The sequence below is a fragment of the Medicago sativa genome, chromosome 2 (assembly GCF_051527215.1).
Source record: "Medicago sativa cultivar Bolivia chromosome 2, Bolivia_mono, whole genome shotgun sequence".
In the NCBI taxonomy this organism is placed as follows: Eukaryota; Viridiplantae; Streptophyta; class Magnoliopsida; order Fabales; family Fabaceae; genus Medicago; species Medicago sativa.
In genome coordinates this window covers 30,711,912-30,720,357 of record NC_140750.1, presented here as the reverse complement: position 1 = coordinate 30,720,357, position 8,446 = coordinate 30,711,912, and the positions used below count along the sequence as shown (strand labels likewise).

Below are 8,446 nucleotides of genomic sequence, written 5' to 3'. Positions count from 1 at the left end.
TTTTAACCCAAGGTTAGATAATCCATTATGGTTGTTTATTTTAAATAAACCAAATGTTAAAAATTGTCATATGAATAGAATAATTGAAGCCACCAATTTTATTTTAAAAACTACATTTGTAACTAATAAATCTTCATTTCTATGTTTACGCATCTAATAGTATCTTCATGAAGTATGAAGTAGTTAAGGAATTTCATTAAAATTATAAAGTCGGTATATTTAATATGAACTATAATTCAAGGGTCTAATTCTAAAAAGGACTTAATTTTTATACACCGTAAAGGTTAAGGTGATTTACAGATGATTCTAATGATTATTTTCAACATGATTTATTGTATTTGAAACACATTGAAGGTGCAAGAAAACACAAGACAAGTAGGGTTTGAATCAAGATAAATAAGAAAATATTTAACCCACTTTTTTAAATTATGATAATAAAATAAATTTAAAGTTGATAAAAGTTTAAAAGTAAAAAGGTGATAAAATCACATTATCTTTTCCTCGTAATGTTACATAACACTTAGACCTTTGATACAAAATGTTATACAATAAGTAGGCTTAAAAAAAGTTTAGAATTTCAAGTGGCACTAACACTATTAAAGAATAGTTTTTTTATTAAGGAACTTGTAACGCCCAAACTAAACTTATCTAGAATATTTAGAATGTGCGTTAAACTTAGTACTGGATACATTAAAATTACAATAAATAAAAATTTCTCCAAATAAATTATAGAATTACTTGTCTTATACATCTGAAAGAGTATCAATGACGTTTACAAAATACATGCAATGACAAGTAAACATAATTTTCCAGCTTCTTCTGCTACTTCATCACCAAATGTTCAGCGTGCGCACCACCTGCGAATCTGAAATAAAATAAAAGGGATTGGGGTGAGACAGGATGTCTCAGTGAGTTCCACCTATCCTAGGTTGTAGGCAATCACAGGGAACCTAGGATCGCCATCTGTCTCTAAACTTAACCCATTCCGGGTTTATACTGTTTTATCATGCATAACTGAGCGATCGGGGGATAACTAGGATCGCTATCTGAATTACTAATATAATTCTAATACTAATGACAAAATCATAAACATAATCATAATGTCTGTCATATTATGTTAGAAATGTTAGCGTTGAACAAACAATATTATCTGAGTTGATTTTACGGAATAAACCCAGGTGGAGTAACCCCGGAATTTATTCCAATCTGACCGGTATTAATTTCCAACTGGCGGGAACCCAACTGACGGGGATACTGGACTCCTCTGATTATTATGGGGTCATCCTCACGGATAGTGCCCGTTCCAACTGGCGGGAACCTTTCGTATCCAACTGGCGGGATAGCGAAAGCCACATTTTAAACATGTTTTAATATTGTAACTTGAACTAATTTTCTGATAACTAAGTTAATCCTCAACTCCACTACTGACGGGGAGATAGACAGGAATAACTTATCTTAACTGATTTTCTTATAATGATAATATTTCTAAATCTGATAATAAAGACATAGTAATCCCGTCTTAACATGACTTTACTATTCTGGGTCAGTAGCATACCCATAATTACATATTCATATATTATTCTTAATATCTCTCTCGTCAATGTATGATTTTCTACGTATAAGCACTAATGTTGGAAAATGCATAGCATTCCATATACATAGTTTATAGGAACAAAAGTTCAAGCCTTGGCCACATAAAAATCAATTCCCACACGATAACAACTTCTTGCTATATGGCCTGCAATGTTGAAACAAGTTTACTGGAAGAAATAAAAAAAGGTTCTAAACTTTGGCCATATAACAACCAAGTCTCATGATAACAAATCGATTAATATGTAGCTTGGCCTTATTTAAAACAAGTGATGAAGAGAAGGAAAAATAACACGGCTGCATAATTTTGGGTTTTTTCAAAATTATCATGATGCAGTAACATGATTCGAATGCACATTGACATTTTTCCAACATTAATCCTAACATAGCACATACATTAACATCAAGGGTAACACTAGTGCTTATAAATCTATTCTAAAACAATTGTCATCTCACAATTTCACATTCTAAGACCCAAGGAAAGTGCTAATACTAAGAGGAACTCACCTAACCGCTTTTCTGACAACTTCAAAACAGCTTAACCTTCCCTGAGCTTCTGCCATCTTTGACTTCAGCTTCAATCTCTATTCTATTAAGTCAAACATGTCCAAACAGCTCCGCAATCACACTTTAGTTCCTTTTGAGTATATCGTCCTTAACAGTTCAACCCGAGCAATGTACCGAAAATTGTAGCATGTACATTTTAGCCACATTAGTGCAGATTTTTAATTCAAAACTGAAACTTGTAACTCAATTTTCTCAGTCATAACATAACTTATTTAAGCCATTTCAAAGCCTATTTCGTGTTAAATTTTGTCTTCTTTCTAATGGCTCAAGTCCCATTCCAAAACGAATCATGTAGCAGAAGTTATGACAGTTTTACCAACAGCAGGTCTATGCGAATTTTTAACTAACATTTCACATATCTCAGCCATAATCATTCTAGTCATACCAATTAGTTTCGACAACAATACCAGCCCATAATACAACAACAACAATCCATTTTCAGGTGCTTAAGCAACTAATTCATCCAATTATCACCAACATTAAATTCAAGCTTAAAAGTGAACTCACCTCCATGAGAAATTTTCTCTTAAAGCAAGATGTCCTAAAGCTTCATCTCCAATTCCCACTTAAAACCTGATCCGTAATAGCCCAACAATCCTCTTCAGTATTGAGACCACATGCAAAAGCTTATCTCAACCAAAATTGAGAAAAGAAATAATTATGGTAAATGGAATTGTGTCACATACAACCAACCCAAGTAATAATAGGGTAAAGAATAACTTACCAAGCTTAACTATTCTTCCAATTGACCGAACTTGGTGGCCATCACCTGAATTAGGAGACAAAAATGGAAGATTGAAAAAATTTGAAGGAAGGGGCGGTTTGGCTTGAATAAAAGGGAGGGAGAAATTTTGAGCTTATTTGATGCAAACAACACCTCTAGGAACCTTTAGGCATGGCTTTGGTGATGATTATTGGAGGTTTGAAGGATTTGAAGATGATGGTGGAGTGGTGAGGGAGAGGACCGATTGGGTCTTGAGAGAGGAGGGGAAGATATTGTGTTGTTTTTGAGAGAGAAAGGTAGTGGAATTGTGTAGAAAATTATAGTATTTTCCTATATAAAATATACTTGGCCACCAAAATGTCTATTTTACCCTTGATTCTAAATGGATTATGGATGAAAAATGTCTCATTGATAATTCGGGAAATAACTGACACAGAAATTGACAGTGATTTTAAGCAGGGTATTACACTCTACCCCCCTTAAAGAAATTTCGTCCTCGAAATTTAGAATTTACCTGTTAATAAGTACAAATAATTCCTCTATACTTTCGATCTTAGACTTCCACATACGTCTGTTACTAACTGATTCTCTTTATCCGACTAAATTATCGATTTCCCTTGTTACATAAAGTCTTCCGACTACCTAGTCATAGATACAACTGACTTGAATTAATATGTTAAACCGATTTCAAGACATGTTTTTCAATCTCATATGTCGAAAAGATTCGATAATCACCTTCTTGTCTGTGATTTGTGGAATACATTATACACCCGATGCATCTGATATTTTGAGTAAATTCCTTGTTCCACATACTCTTTATAAATTGTCTTAGGTTACTCCTACTTGTTTACCTTTACTGAATTCTTGAAAGAAAAAAAAATTCCATACGTTTACTAGAGTAACACTTCTATCGGCTTCGTCAACTTTTATCTTGTCTTGGACGGATATGACCTTTGAGTGATCTTTCATGCTATGTCTGTTCCCAATAAAATTTTATTTCTGAACTACGCCCCAAATAACGAGGTCTTATAATGATAATCGTACCATACTCTGTATAAGATCGTTCCTACTCTGAACAATATCTGACGTCAAGTTTATTTCATCGAAATTAAGAATTGTTTCAATTTTCTCCGTTAATCAACACATAAATAGGAAAATGTTACTTCTGATATCTGTTATGTTTTATATGAATAAACTCAACATGGTGCTACCTCAAACATCTGTTGGAAGTACCAACTGACGAGTACAATCCATAAGTCAGATTTAAATACATAGTGTACTAACTGGCGAGTACATTAAATATATAAATCTTATATGAGAATGGTGCACTGACTGGCGAGTACACAATACACGAGGTAGTACAACTGGTAGCTTAATACATAACATATATTTGTAGTCATTCAACTTTGTTTCATCTATACCAGATTTCAAATCAATCACGATACACCTTGATCATATTAGGATGAGTAGAAAGTATCATCATAGATCTTCTCTTGAACTTATATGTTCAAAATATACATTTCATTCTTGAACAATATTGTTATAGCTGTTACTCTAGGGAATGTCTTATCATCTTTTCTTAATTCCATACTCATAACCTGAACATGTGTAGTCTCATACCGTAGCTCACATAATTTTCTAACTTGTGTGATATCAATCTTTTCTTTACCTCAAAAAAATATGGAGTTTAGATTCCTGAACTTCACGACTAAAATTGCATTCAAGCATTTGCATTCATATTCTGAGTAGTATCTGTTCCCTCTGATACATGTTAATATACCTGATATTCCATGATAGTATTTCAAACCAAAATAAAAATAAAATCTTCAAGATACAACATTCATATTCATTGCCTCATACATGACTCCTTTTTAACTAATCTGATACTTCTAAGTCATTCTTCGAAATCACTGCGTCGATTAACCGAGTTACATACTATAAGTGATTCCAATTTCTTATATTTAATAAGGTAGGAACACCTTCATCCTACTCTTACTACTTGAACTTTTTAATATCTGTGAATTATGCGGTTTGGAAAATTATTTAATTCGTCTCTTAAGGTTTCCCATAAATATCTCATTCAAAGTCTTAAACTTTTGCACATCATGTTACTTCTTGCTGATTAATATTTCGCTGCGCTACTCTGATTTATTAGTTCACTTCGATTAGGCGTACTACTCCAACCATACTGCAGATTTCTCCATCTCATTACTACATGTTATGATCATGTGGCTAACTCTACACTTCTTGCTATTTCGAGCACCGACTTATAATCATTGATGAATCATTTTCAAATACTACAATTTTTATTTTTATTTTTAAACATGCACTACATACTTATTCTCGCAAAGTGTTCCTTGAATGATTCTCACATTCACATTATTTATGAACTAAAACATACTTGAATATTTGAGGCTTATTTCCAATTTGTTCTTGTCTGTAATGACAGTTACACTTACGATCTCCTCTGTAATAACCTCGACTCCCAAAATTCAATTTAGTTAACAAAATCATTCTTTTGGTTTTCAAGACACTTGCATAAGAAAAATCATCAGATAAAAATGTTTAACTCCTCACTACTTTACTTCGTTCTTAACTCTTTTACACTAGCGACAATTTTACCTGTAGCAGACCCTTAAAATACATTCTTGTCCTTGACATCATTCGTCCATTAATTCACTGTACTTTGGCAACTTCTTATTCAGTCTTCATTTCATTTTTTTTTTTCGATTAAAAGTTACATCTTGTCTCTGACCATTACTGGGATCTCTTTCCACTTACTGTTATACTTGTATTTCTTAGTCTGAAAACAACTTAATAACTCATGATAGATGTGGGAGGTCTGATCCGATTTTCCTTCATGTAAAATTCTTAGTAGTTTAACCTTTCTACAATTCCTTGCCAATAAAAATACATCTGATTCGTACTTTGATCCGTAAAAGATATTTCCACTACTACCCATTCATTCTTCTTGACTCTTATGTTGCATAGTTTCACTTCCTGATTCATAAGTCTGACACTTAACATTTGGGAGATACGGCTAGTCTGACATAGTTTATCTGACTTGCGTTGTCCATACAATGATTGCGTAGAGGGGTCATATTCGTCTACTCCAAATAGTTTACTTAATTTCCAATTAATTCACTTAACAATTTAGGCATTAAAATCCTACTCGTCCTGAGTGTTTGAGTCCTTCGTTTCTTACATCCTCTACTTATCCTGAGAGCTTATGAATTATATGGTTCGTCTGATATTTTTCCTCATATCAAATTCTTCTTCTGATCCCACAATCTTAATTAGGCCTTTAGAATTATTTCTTTCTTCTATACCCTACTTATGCTTCTTATACTGCAGCTCCTGCCAAACTTGCAATCATCCCTTAATCATCCTGAATCTCTTACTTCTCCGGTATCCACATAAAAGTGTCGTTCAACAATATCAGAGTACTCCATCTTAATCTTAACATTTCCCTTATGTCCTCGAAAATTTTCAGCTTCACAGTTTACTGGCCACCATTTGGCGTTGAATACTTACACATCAAAATTCGTTATAGAACCTGACACCTTGACTTTCCTTCTCCGCATGCTTCATTCCTCCTAGGTCCTATTCAGCTCTCAGACATTTGTTCTAGTTATACCAATTAGTTTCGACAACAATACCAGCCCATAATACAACAACAACAGTCCATTTTCAGGTGCTTAAGCAACTAATTCATCCAATTATCACCAACATTAAATTCAAGCTTAAAAGTGAACTCACCTCCATGAGAAATTTTCTCTTAAAGCAAGATGTCCTAAAGCTTCATCTCCAATTCCCACTTAAAACCTGATCCGTAATAGCCCAACAATCCTCTTCAGTATTGAGACCACATGCAAAAGCTTATCTCAACCAAAATTGAGAAAAGAAATAATTATGGTAAATGGAATTGTGTCACATACAACCAACCCAAGTAATAATAGGGTAAAGAATAACTTACCAAGCTTAACTATTCTTCCAATTGACCGAACTTGGTGGCCATCACCTGAATTAGGAGACAAAAATGGAAGATTGAAAAAATTTGAAGGAAGGGGCGGTTTGGCTTGAATAAAAGGGAGGGAGAAATTTTGAGCTTATTTGATGCAAACAACACCTCTAGGAACCTTTAGGCATGGCTTTGGTGATGATTATTGGAGGTTTGAAGGATTTGAAGATGATGGTGGAGTGGTGAGGGAGAGGACCGATTGGGTCTTGAGAGAGGAGGGGAAGATATTGTGTTGTTTTTGAGAGAGAAAGGTAGTGGAATTGTGTAGAAAATTATAGTATTTTCCTATATAAAATATACTTGGCCACCAAAATGTCTATTTTACCCTTGATTCTAAATGGATTATGGATGAAAAATGTCTCATTGATAATTCGGGAAATAACTGACACAGAAATTGACAGTGATTTTAAGCAGGGTATTACACTCTACCCCCCTTAAAGAAATTTCGTCCTCGAAATTTAGAATTTACCTGTTAATAAGTACAAATAATTCCTCTATACTTTCGATCTTAGACTTCCACATACGTCTGTTACTAACTGATTCTCTTTATCCGACTAAATTATCGATTTCCCTTGTTACATAAAGTCTTCCGACTACCTAGTCATAGATACAACTGACTTGAATTAATATGTTAAACCGATTTCAAGACATGTTTTTCAATCTCATATGTCGAAAAGATTCGATAATCACCTTCTTGTCTGTGATTTGTGGAATACATTATACACCCGATGCATCTGATATTTTGAGTAAATTCCTTGTTCCACATACTCTTTATAAATTGTCTTAGGTTACTCCTACTTGTTTACCTTTACTGAATTCTTGAAAGAAAAAAAAATTCCATACGTTTACTAGAGTAACACTTCTATCGGCTTCGTCAACTTTTATCTTGTCTTGGACGGATATGACCTTTGAGTGATCTTTCATGCTATGTCTGTTCCCAATAAAATTTTATTTCTGAACTACGCCCCAAATATATTTTTCCTATCGTCTCATTTTTTTAATATCTTTATTGAGATAATCTTATAAGTTATGATTGTATTAATTAATAGAGTTTTTTTTTCAATGATTGGCATTTTACAGATACTCGTGGTGTTAATGTGATCGTTAATTCATGCATGGAAGCGTGCCATAACGAATAATTTTTCTAATGTAACAATCATTGTGTAACATCCCGTATTATCATCTCTATAAATAATTTTGATAAGATTAGTTGCTATTCTTAATATTATTGTTATTGAATAATACATTTTGGTATGAGGAAAAAGTTGCCATGAAAATTTGTATTTACAATTTGATAAGCAATGAGAGTGAAATTAAATTTCTTATGCACATAATAATTCTTATCTCATTATCATTCCATATTCTTATATTTTTGTTAAACTTTATGAAAAAAATAGATATAGTTATATAAAGAAAGATGATTGAACATATGAGTAACCTGTTTGATTATCAGTGCAAACAAAATAAGGTTCTACTCTTTGCTGAATCAAAAGCAATAAAATACATCAGGAGCAGACAAGACATTCCAACTAGGTTGATACCCT

At 33.1% G+C, this 8,446-nt stretch overlaps 1 long non-coding RNA gene across 1 annotated transcript; it reads right to left on the bottom strand.

Moving 5' to 3' along the window:
* Window positions 1-696: 696 nt before the first annotated feature.
* On the bottom strand, window positions 697-3,490 carry LOC146946180 (uncharacterized). The gene is made up of 4 exons (XR_015026647.1): window positions 2,882-3,490; window positions 2,665-2,783; window positions 2,098-2,244; window positions 697-865 (listed from the first exon to the last, which is right to left on the bottom strand). It is a non-coding gene; the product is annotated as an uncharacterized LOC146946180 (long non-coding RNA).
* Between the last annotated feature and the right edge of the window lie 4,956 nt (window positions 3,491-8,446).